This window comes from Euprymna scolopes, chromosome 18 (genome assembly GCF_053919585.1).
Source record: "Euprymna scolopes isolate OS-2025 chromosome 18, ASM5391958v1, whole genome shotgun sequence".
Lineage (NCBI taxonomy): Eukaryota > Metazoa > Mollusca > Cephalopoda > Sepiida > Sepiolidae > Euprymna > Euprymna scolopes.
The window spans coordinates 64651499-64663954 of NC_136499.1; the positions used below are offsets into that span (position 1 = coordinate 64651499).

General features: G+C 36.7%; 1 protein-coding gene across 4 annotated transcripts in view; it reads right to left on the reverse strand.

The window, feature by feature from the left end:
* Nucleotides 1–8337, reverse strand: part of LOC145297644 (uncharacterized) — a 48763-nt gene extending 40426 nt beyond the window's left edge. The window contains exon 1 of one of the 4 annotated variants that reach the window (XM_080143758.1): nt 8193–8337. The gene's annotated coding sequence lies outside the window, so the exon portion shown is untranslated. Of the gene's footprint in view, nt 1–7946 lie in introns of all 4 variants that reach the window. The other 3 variants (XM_080143759.1, XM_080143756.1, XM_080143760.1) reach the window with 3 other exon arrangements.
* Between the last annotated feature and the right edge of the window lie 4119 nt (nt 8338–12456).

Below are 12456 nucleotides of genomic sequence, written 5' to 3' on the forward strand. Positions count from 1 at the left end.
TATTTAATATATTTTCATTTAATTTTATATTCGATTTATTTCACTTTACGTATATTATCAAAACAATTCATTGGCGAGCAAAGCTTTATGTTTTGAGATTGTATTGAAAATGTAATGGAAATTTCAATTTCGTTCCGTTTCAACTATCGTAATTTTATATAAATAAACAAAAACAAATATTTTAAAATAAAACTTTATTAAAAAATAAATAATTTTATTTTTAAATGAAAAAAATCAATTTAGTAAAATAATTGTATTAAACACCCCCAGCCTTGTCAGCAAACCTGTAAACCTATAAAAGTTAACATTTCGAATGTAAACAGTGATTTTTCGATTTTGTTAGCGCTTGCCGCAATTAAACACAATTAAAACGGAACTAACTTTATTTCCATTCTATTTTTTAAACAACCCCCAAAACATAACGCTCTCTTCCAGTTATAGCCAATGTTTTTTTAATTAAATAAAACAGGTCAAAATAAACAGATAAGCGCATTTTCTTTTACATTTTTCTTACAACCATTGTCATTTAACCAACTGCAGGATATCGTTACTTTTGTGGGGTTGTTTTGAAAATGGCACGGAGATTATAATTTCGTTCCAATTTAATCTTTCTGGTCGAACCTATTTCGAAAGCCTGTTTATCATAGATTTGAACTACAAATAATTTATTACATTTTGATTATTACTATCTTAAGACTTAAAGCTTATATTTATTTCATTTTTCTATTTATATATTGAATTAGTTATTTCCAGTCTTATTTAAACTTAGTGCTTTCTTTAAACCGGATGAACCTTTTATAAAAATATGAGTTTAACGCAAAGAACACGAACAAGGTTTTATTCAACTGAATTTCTTCCAGTTTACTAACAAAATATATAAATTTAAAAGAGATATAAATAATAAAATAAAAAGGTTGTGTAATTTAAAAGAAATACACGTACTCACAAAAGCAGAACTTTTTTTTACACATTTTTTTCTTTAAAACCATAACAATGAGACTAACAATTACCTAGATCTTAGTAATTATTTGTTTTAATAGAACTGTTTTAATTGTACTGTTTACTTAGTTAACCTAAGTTGGTATTACATTTATTTTACATTTACTTTTTTTTTTAATTATTACTTTTAGACTGTGACGTTTACACCCGTAATGAGTCACACGTAGGTCGCTTTTATTCATTCCTTTTGGTCAAGATCAAAGTGTAGTATCTGTTCTTCAGATGCTGCACTTCATTTTCTTGTTCTCTTTCGGTGGAGGAGAAATCCTTCACGACTGAGACAATTTTTATTTTTGTACCTTTTCTCCACGTTAAAAAACGACCCTGGTGTCTAACTCTGTCCCGTGGGGAGGCATAGTAAATAGGTACAATATAATTGTTTATAATTGTACTATTCAGAAATATTATTTATAGTTCGTCCATTTCAGTTAGTATACATTTCCTTTACGCTTAATTAATTTACAATCATTAATATCGTTAAACAATTCCGTTTAAAACCGAAATTATGCCACCCAAACGAAGTAGAAACGAAAGTGAGGAAGAAAGAATGGAAAGATTGGAAGCTAATAGACTAAGAGTTGCTGCAATTCGCTCCAATGAAAACAATTCAGATAGAGAAAGACGTCTAGAACTTAACAGGATACGTCAAAGAGAAAGGAGAGCAAGACTGTCAGATTTGGAAAGAGAAACCCAACGTGAAGCTGACAGAACTAGACATGCTGTAAGGCGGTTAAATTCATCACAAGATGAAATTCAAGAAAGGCAAAGATATGCACTGGAAAGAGAAGCAATATTACGATCGAATGAATTATATGAGGTAAGTAGACGTACACAAGGTCAGTTGAGAGTGGCTCAACGACATCAGAATGAATCGGAAACCCAACGAAGCTTTCGCCTATACCAAGGGCAACAACGAGAGGCTGCATGGAGAGAGAGTATGACTTTGCCCCAGCAATTGACAGAAAACGAGGCAGCTAGACAACGAATGACTGCTTTGAGACACCATGAAATAGAACACTGCAATAGAAAAGGATTGCTCTACAACAAAAATGACTCTCTCACTACAGCTGATATAGGAAAAATGGACAAAGTATATCAACATTGCTCAGCTGTAAAATTTAAAGGAGAAACCCCTGGTTGTTGTTGTTCTTCTGGCAAAGTTGTGCTTGATAGCTTTCCACCACTGCCTCAGTTGCTTCAAGATTTGCTCTCCGGCAATGGTCCCATCTCTAAAGATTTTCTGCAAAATCTACGCTGTTATAACAATTGTTTTGCAATGGCATCATTTGGTCACAAAATTGCGGCAGTAGCTGGGTGGAATCCTTCTTTTAGAATTCGAGGCCAGGTTTGCCACCAGATTGGGAGTCTTTTACCACCTGAAGATGAAACAGCAAAGTTTATTCAAGTCTACTTCTTGGATAGTCTGGAAGAGGAACTACATAATCGGGGACGTGACAGTAGACTCAATAGAGACATTCTCCAAAGTCTGACTGAATTTTTACATGAGAACAACAGCTTTATTTGTCAGCTGAAAACAACAAAGGAGAGGATTGAAGAAGAACACTTGGTAGAACATAAAGTTGTCATAAGGGAAGACCAAAGGCCGCAAGAAGAGCATCCACGGCGATTCAATGCTCCAACAACAACGTATGAGATTGGAATATTAATGGAGAATGAACCAACAGCTAACCGGGATATTGTCTTGCGTTTTAGAAATGATACATTAAAATGGATCTCCGAACTACATCCCCTCTATGATACTTTAATGTACCCGTTAATGTACCCCTATGGTTCTCCATCTTACAACATCTACATGAAGGCATCCAATGGGCGAAAAGTTACCCAACAGCAATTTTATTCGTACCATTTAATGACTCGGCCTGGAAACTATTTTCTCTGGTACCGAAGGCTATTTCAACAATGGCTGGTGGATGTGTACTGCAAGATTGAAACAGAATGTTTACAGTTCCTTAGGCGTGAGCAACAGACCCTGAGAGCTGACAATTATAGCAACTTGAGAGATTCAATTCTTAGGGAGGATGGGAATCCAGAACAGTTTGGTCAACGAGTTGTACTTCCGGCAACTTATACAGGAGGCCCTCGATACATGTTTGAGCGTCAAAGTGATGCCATGGCATATGTTCGGCGAATGGGCCGAGCCGACCTCTTCATCACGTTCACAACAAATCCAAAGTGGACAGAAATTACAGAAAATTGTCTTCAAGGGCAAGACCCTCAGGATCGTCCAGATATTGTTGCCAGGGTTTTCAGGCAGAAGCTAAAAAAGTTACTTGAATTTATTAAAAAGGGAGGATTTGGCAGGTTGAGGGCTTTCCTGTACAGTATTGAATATCAAAAAAGAGGGCTGCCGCATGCACACATCCTCACCTGGCAGGCCCCAGAGGACAAACTTCTACCAGAAAAAATGGATCTCTGCATATCTGCAGAGATCCCTGACAAAGAGGAAGATCCTGATCTTCATGCTAAAGTGATGGCACATATGGGGCATGGACCTTGTGGACCATTTAATCCAAATTGTCCATGTATGATTGACAACAAATGTTCCAAAAAATACCCAAAAGAATTTCTTCAGTGTACCAAGCAAGGCCAAGACTCTTACCCCAAGTACAGGCGAAGAAAACCAGAAGATGGAGGCCAGACTGGTACAATAAGGATGAAGAGAAATGGTCGGTATGTTAATCAAGAAATAACAAACCAGTGGATTGTTCCGTACAACAAGGTCCTCCTTCAGCAGTTCAACGCTCACATTAACGTAGAAATTTGCAGCTCGATCCAAAGCATCAAATATGTCCTCAAATACGTGAATAAAGGATGTGATCAAGCAGTGTTTGAACTACAAAGAACTGATGGAGCAGCTAACCAACAAGGCCAAGTACAAAGTCACATTGTGGATGAGATCCAGCAGTTCCAGAATGCAAGGTATGTCGGCAGTTCAGAGGCAGCCTGGAGGATATTGGAACATCCCATCCATGAACATTTCCCCCCAATTGTACAACTTTCTGTTCATCTTGAAAATGGGCAGCGTGTCATGTTCTCAGCTGATACTGCTCTGGAACGAGCCCAAGGTCCACCGCCTGCCACAACTTTGACAGCATTTTTTCAACTCTGCCATGAGGATGACTTTGCAAGGGGTCTCAAATACGTAGAAGTCCCTGAGTTTTACACTTGGAACAAATCGACAAAGAAATGGATGAGAAGAATGCGTGGGGTACAAGTTGAAGGTACTGAAAATGATGATGTATGGAAGGCTCCATGCATTGGGAGAATCTACACGATTAGTCCAAAAGCAGGGGAGTGTTATTTCTTACGCCTGTTGCTCAATGAGGTTGCTGGTCCAACTTCATTTCAAAATTTGCGAGCATACAATGGTCAGGTGTTTGAAACATACAGAGCAGCGTGCCTTGCTCGAGGCCTTCTAGAAAATGACCATCACTTGCATCAAGCAGTAGGAGAGGCAAGTGCCACTCAATCACCTTCAAATTTGCGAAGCCTATTTGTGATAATTTTAACAGCCTGTGAGCCAAGAAATCCTCTTGAGATCTGGATGGCTTTTCGTGATGTAATATCTGAAGACATTCTTCACAGATACAGGCAAGAAGTTAACAATTCAGAAGCAGATTTTAATGAGGACATCTACAATAAAACTCTTTGTCTAATTGAAGAAAAAGTTCTCCTTATGTGCGGTCAACCATTGGCAAGCTATGGATTACCTGCACCAATGCAAGGGAGAGATGAAAGACTCGCGAGAGAGTATCAACGTGAAGTTACTTATAATCTTGAAGAACTTCCCTACAAGCAGAAAATATGCAAGAAAAACTGACCGATTCTCAAAGAGAAGTTTACAATTCATTCATGGCAATGTTGGAAGCACAAGGTGAAATGAACAAAAACATGATGTTTCTTGATGCTCCAGGTGGTACGGGCAAGACTTTTGTAATCAATTTGATCCTTGCAAAGATTAGATCCATGAGAAAGATTGTGCTTGCAACAGCATTCAGTGGCATTGCTGCTACTCTACTACAAGGTGGCCGCACTCTTCACAGCACTTTTAAAGTACCCTTGGATACTCATCGAATGGATCAGCCAGTTTGCAAAATTACTGGTAACTCAGCCTTGGCAAATGTAATTAGAGACACCTCTGCAATCATTGTAGACGAAGCCCCAATGACGCACAAGAGTGCTTATGAAGCAATTGACCGAACACTGCAAGACATCACAGGAAACAAGAATCCCATGGGTGGCATTCCAACCTTATTTTGCAGTGATTTCCGTCAAATCCTCCCAGTGGTTAAAAATGGCACAAGGGCTAACATTGTCAATGCAAGTTTGAAACAATCCTATCTCTGGAGGCACGTTATAGTGAAGAGACTGACTACTAATATGAGAGCCTATATCTCTGATAACACAGCTGCAGCAGACTTCTCAAAATTGCTTCTCCAAATCGGTAATGGTCAGTTTCCTATCCCTTCTTCACCTGACACAATTAAGATTCCAACTGCGCTTGGTAAATGTGTCGGTAATCAGAAGCAACTGAAAGACAAAGTGTACCCAGACCTGCAAAACAATGGAAAATCACCGGATTGGCTTGCTGAGAGGGCTATTATTTCGCCATTAAACAGCAATGTGAATCATTTGAACAATTCAATAATGGATGAATTTCCAGGAGACACAAAGCAATACAAGTCAGTTGATTCAGCTACTAATGAATATGAAGCTGTTCACTACCCTGTGGAGTTTTTAAACTCTTTGGAGATATCTGGAATGCCTCCACACATTTTAAATCTCAAAATTGGATCGCCAATCATGATTCTTTGATCCTTGGAACCGCCAAAAATAACAAACGGAACCAGATGTGTTATCACCAGATTGCACACCAATGTACTTGAGGCCACCATTTCCTGTGGTCCCTACAAAGGCGAAACCGTTCTACTGCCAAGGATCCCCTTAGTTCCATCGGACTCAGTACTTCCATTTAAATTCCGGAGACTCCAATTTCCTGTGAAGGTGTGTTTTGCAATGAGCATAAACAAAAGTCAAGGTCAGACATTTAACACCATTGGCGTAGACTTGACATCAGACTGCTTCAGTCACGGTATGTTCTACGTCTCCATCAGCCGGACAGGAAGTTCAGAAAAACTCTACATTCTGGCTCCAAATCAAAGCAGCAGAAATGTAGTTTACCCTGAGGCTCTTTAGTGAAAAGTTCGAGAAATGGATATGAGGAAAAACTGACATGATCTGATTGTGGTAAGTTTTTAGTATTGAATGTGCAAGATAAAATTTAAGCAAGAGTTGAAAATGACTTCAATGAAAAATTTACTATGTAACATCAAGTAACCTTCCTTTTTGATGAAAATGTTTTGTGAAGTTCCTGATTGAATTTCAGTCACTACAAGAGGTAGTTAAAATGTTAATCACCTTATGCAATCGTTGCTCTTACAACATCAACTTACTGGAAAGGTGCCCACAGATTTTGGTACCCGAGTGCGCAACAAAGTTCCGTGCGAAGCACGGGTATCTTTGCTAGTATATATATATATATATATATATATATATATATATATATATATATATATATATATATATACACACGCGCTTGTAAAAAGTATATACATATAATGTATATATTCAATGAAGTTTTTTGGAGTCCTGGATATGACCTTAAACTATATCCAATGGTGAGGCCCCAGCTTGCAGGCTTTGGGGAGTGTGGAGCCACCTTTTAATTGTCGTTGCTCCCAGATCCACTCGGATCCCAACTATGGGTTAAATAGAAACTGACTTGAAAACAACAAATATATTCTATTAAAATATTTTTCTTCAAAATCTTTGGATTCGGCATTAAATAACCGGAAAAGGGTTGATATGCCGTAAAACAAAACAACCAACCAAATCAATGAAGTTTTTTGTAAACTGTCACACTTAACTTATTGAACATAAGTTCAATAAAAGTGGATTTCTGAGCCCCGGTCATATCTTGGCTTTCCGGCCGGCATAAAAAATGTTTTAAAATTGGGTTTAAATAGCCCCCCCCCCCCACCTCCTACCACACACACACACACACACACACACACACACACACACACACACACACACACACACACACACACAAAATACAAATTTAAAAGGGTAACCATGCTGGCCGAGAGAGAAATCTTTTAAAATTTCCAATAGAGACGAGATGGATCGACCAACCTCACCATCCCACTTCTTTTTCAGTTGGCCTTGTGCCTAAATTTTTGTTCATTTTCCCAATTGTATTTTTTTTTTCCTGTGAATAAAAGATTTAATATCTCAAAGTGTATCATTATTGTTATCTTTTCTGTTTTTACACGATAATAAAAAATGTTTTAAACAATTGGGTGCTAAGTAGGACGTCCCCCAGTACGAAAGAGTGAATGCGGTATTATGGTGGAAGAGGATACCGGAGTGACAAGGATGACCAACGACCCACACTTTCCCCCCTTTTGAGTTTTTTTTGTTAATGTTGAACTTTTTAGCCTGAATAAAACATTTAATATGTCAACGTGTGTCTAAATGTTTTGTTCATTTTTCCCATTTGTATTTTTTTTTCTTGTGAATAAAACATTTAATATATCAAAGTGTCTGTTCTAGTGCTTCACTTAAGTAATTGGTTCTTGATCTATGTAGGTGAAATCCTTCATATCGAGGCAATTACTATTTATTTGGACACTGCCAGAGTGCCCCCTTTTTGGGGGAGCTGCTCCCCCCCCATTAAAAACGATCTTGTGTCTAATTTGCTTTTGCAGTGAAGCAAATAAATACCATACAACAATAGTGAACACGAGGCACAGTTTTGTATTCATGTGCTGTAGTTTCGTCTGAAGTACATATTCTACTTTTGCCGTTAAGTGAAATTTGTAAATGTTGGTTGGAATTTAAAAAGAAAACAGAACCCAACTTACCTGTCTCGTTAAAAAATTTTGTTGATTGGAAAAGGGATGCTTCTACAGAATTTGAACCTAACTGGACTGACTTTTACCGAACTAAACTTATGATCAGTTTAGAGAACAAGATTAAAAAAAAAAAAAAACAGTTCGGTTCAAATTCTGTAGAAGAACCTTATAAGGCCACCACCATTAAATAAAACTGTTTTTGAAACACCGCTTTAAATGTGTCCTTTAAAATTAATTTAAAAAAAAAGGTATTACAGTAACTGTCTTGTGTCGAAACTTTTTCTCATAACGTGACTGTCTCCTCCATATTGTTGTTGACGAAAACACGCGACGAGGTTGATCGTGGAGACCCGGTGTGTTTGTCGTCACGGAGATGGCGTCGCCAAATATTTATGTGTGTACTTACTTTTCTTGGGCCGCCTATACGCGCCGATTATTGGCTGATCGAGACAGATTTATGACGCCAATTACCACCTGCTCGGCAACTCGATAAGCGAAATTAGGCTTTTTCTATAACATTATTAACAGCACTCGTGATATAACTTTACGCTGCATTAAACAAAACATATTTCGCTTTTATCGGATTATTTATCTATTATTGGAGTTAATTATGTGAGTTAATCAAAGTTTGTTTCCCTATTTTTTTTTTCTTAAGATTTTTTCAAAATATATGTTAAAATATATTTTAGTTCTGGGATTGAATTACGTATATGAAAATGTTTTAATTGTTCTATTAACCATATTTTGCAATTAATAATTCATACATATTTCATGTTTTCTTGGTTTTTATTACAACAAGCATTCTGTCTGACTTTGTTTTTTCGGTTGATGAAGTATTTGGAAGGAGCCGTTTTTATTTCAAAAGATCCCTGATTGGTATTTCAGTGCTTAGAGTCGACAAATCGATTTTAATATGTTGTTTTTAGCAAAAACAACAGTACTTACTTGTCATGTCGAAAATAGTAATATAGTATATTACTATTTTCGACATGACAAGTAAGTACTGTTGATTTTGGCAAAAATCAACATATTAAAATCGATTTGTCGACTCTAAGCACCGAAATACCAATCAAGGATCTTTTGAAATAAAAACGGCTCCTTCCAACTGAATTTTATACTTGCAAAAAATACGAAAATTCATCCAGTAGAAAATTGTTTACAATTAAAAATAATTTTTACGGAAAATTGGAGGAAGTGACATTTTTCCTAGATGTGAACACCTTGAAGATTGCGAATACAAGGGGGCATATTTATCTCTCTTTTCACCACTGTAATGGCTGACGTACTGTTTTAGACCATAGCGATAGACCATTTTTTTTTTTTTACTAAAAACACAATAGCATTCGATGAATTTTCGTAGATTTTGGATATATTACTATTTTCGACATGACAGTAATCCGTGGTCATGTTGTTTTTGCTTAAAACCACGAATTAAAAAATATCTGTCGATTGTAGGCACCGGGCTTTTTTTGGGGGGGGGGCGCTTCTTTGCTATAAGAGCAAAATTCAAAAATCGAAATATTGAATTTAAAGTAAAACTAATGGTATCCACTTAATTTTCACGTCACAGTATATCCAAAAATTACGAAAACTGATAAGGTAGAAAATTAAGTAAGTATTACCAACGGTAGCAATTACGTGTATGAATAAGATTATGAGATACAGTGGACCTCCTACATACGAGATTAATTCGTTCCCGGATGAAACTCGTATCTCGAATTAAAATGGCACCATTAAGGAGACGTAGTGAAACACGACACACTCGACCACCTAGCGGTTGCATCTGGAAACTCGTAACTTAGATTTTCATTCGCATATAGGGGAGGATTTTTGCTCTGAAGCCATCTCGTATCTCGAATTTCTGGTAATTCGGGTAGCTCGTATGCAGTGCCGTTGCCGTGCTTAGGAACATTGCGCCCCCCCCCCCGCAAAATGCGCTCTGTGGCCCCTACCGTCCCTACCGACACAATTCATCTTTCGCACCCGCCCCCCCCCTTCAACGTACTGAACCCACAATGAATGGTACTTTAAACAGAATAACATGCTCTTGAAAGAACGCAGATATTCCGTAATCATGAAAAAAAAACGAAGAAATCGAAGAATTGGTGTTTTGCAGCTAACCTTTTTAAAACCATTAGTTACTTTTTAGTAGTTCGCAGCTATTTTTATAGTCATTTAGGGGCGTTTGGGCTCTCAATCTCCTACCAGTTTTTTTAAGGGATTTTCAAAAAATGTCAACCCAAATTTCAAAACTATTTTGCTACAGAAAGTTAGATATACTGTCCAAAATTAGAGTTTAGGAGTTTATTTCGAAAAGTGTTGGTATGGTGGAGGGGGGGGCGAATTAAATCAAAACAACATTAAAAGTAACCAAGTCATTTTGAAATGTCTCAATCTAGGAGAAAGTCATTAAACACTAAAAAGCCTCTACATCCCCAGTCCCGAGATAGATACAAACTTAATAACTTATTAAAACATGCATTAATTTTGTTGTTGGTAATTTATCTCATACTTTTAGCGTGTTATCTGGTTAAAGTATTTCACTTAAAAGATAATTAATAAATGCGCTATTGCTGCATTAGGCGTGTCCAAAAAATAGCATTTTTATCCCCCCCCCCTCAAGTTTAAACGTTTAGAAAAAAATATTAAAATTGAAAAATACTACTTTATAACCAATTCAATTTAAAGAAAAGAGATTAAACTTTAAAACAAAGAAAAGCCCCCCCCCCAAATCACCATTAAGTATTTTAAAATTTAAATTACAAACGTAAATATTACAAATTCAAATTTGTCGCCATTTTGCATTTTTTTTTCGTAAACAAGCAGAGAAAAGTTAATAATTTTGAATAACCGTCGATAAATGATATTTTTTTAAAATAGTTACATCAATCACTAATAAGAGAGACTGTAGTAATTATTTACTTACCAAGCCGTAATTATACGTAGTAAATATCAAGTTAAACATGAGGTGTCATGATGTTTATTTTCTTTCTCCGGGGGGACTAATGTGCATACTCACACATGCATATTTTTTTAAAGAACAAGAGCTCCCGGCTACGTATGTGCCAAAGATGTTCATTGGTTCATTTACTCAAGTAAATTTCTTTCATTTTCTCATTGAGCATTTCTTTTTGTGCATACTAAAGCAACAGATTCAAATCGAAAGAAAACTTTGGCCAGTGTCCAAAAAATTAACAGTAAACTGTTTTAACCAAAATTGAAAATGGAATCGAAGAAAATTTATTTACCTACCATCTTTATGTGTAAAATTTCACTTTTCTGGCTTTCACTGTGGCGAACTGCTGTACTAAATTCTCTGTGTCAATTTCTCGGCTTAGTTCATGTGCAATGCTTATAACAGATAAGCCAGCCAGTCTTTCCTGAGACATTGAGTTCCGAAGAAAGTTTTTAATTAGTTTCAGTTTAGAGAAACTACGTTCACAGGATGCCACTGTAACTGGCAATATAGTTACAATTCTGAGTGCAACAGCTAGGTTGGGATATAAATCGACAAGTGTGTGTTTCATTATATAATTTATTCATTCAATGGCGGAAAATGTAATGCACTTTTTATTGTCCATAAGATTGACGAAATTGATAATTTCTCTCTCAAGTTTCTCACAATCAATATCACCTTCTCCAATACCTTTTGCCAAAGCAGCACAACTGGACGGCAACATGTCTGATGTTATTGCCGATTTCATGCGCTACACAAAAACCCTTACTTTGTTTTGAAATCGTTCATATTTTTAAAACGTTCCTGGAGACTTTGTGAAATTGTATCTACAAGTGGATAGAAAAATTCTTGGCGAAACACTTCTTCACCAGTCTGATGATCTGACTCATCTGACGATTCATAGCTGAAAAGACATATTTTTTTTCTTCTCCTTGGTTCCGGATAGACACGATCTACTTCAAGTTCATCAGCTAATTCTTTTGCTTTCCCTTCAGCTATTGCCACTCCTCCATGTCTGTACTGTGAAACAAATGACATGCCAGCCTCGATGTGAGAAATTTGGTCATTGATGCATATTGAAGGACTCTGTAGCGCTTTGCTTATTATGTTTATTTGAAAAAGCAAGTCATACCATGTAATCAAACAAACCAAGAAACGCCAGCTCCTGACTTCAATGGCTAAAGCTCGACATTCCGTGCTAATAAATCCATCTCGATTATCTAAAGACACTCTTTCTAACTCTTCAATCGCTTCCAAAATTTCTGTTGTCTGAAAACGTAATGATTTTACAGCTTCTACCTTTGCTTCCCATCTTGTGTCAGGAAGGCTTTTAACTGTAAAGTGGGTCACGTTTTTCTTCAGAATAACCCATCGCTTCGTTGACGCGGCAAACAAATTATAGATACGTTGCAGATAGCCAAAGAAAGAAATGGATGTAATTGACGACCTTGCAGCATCAGCAATTACTAGATTAAGTCGATGACTGGCGCATCATGGCATGTATGCAGCTTTTTTATTTACTTCCAGGCCAAAAATTGAATTATATTGAGTAAACGAAATAAA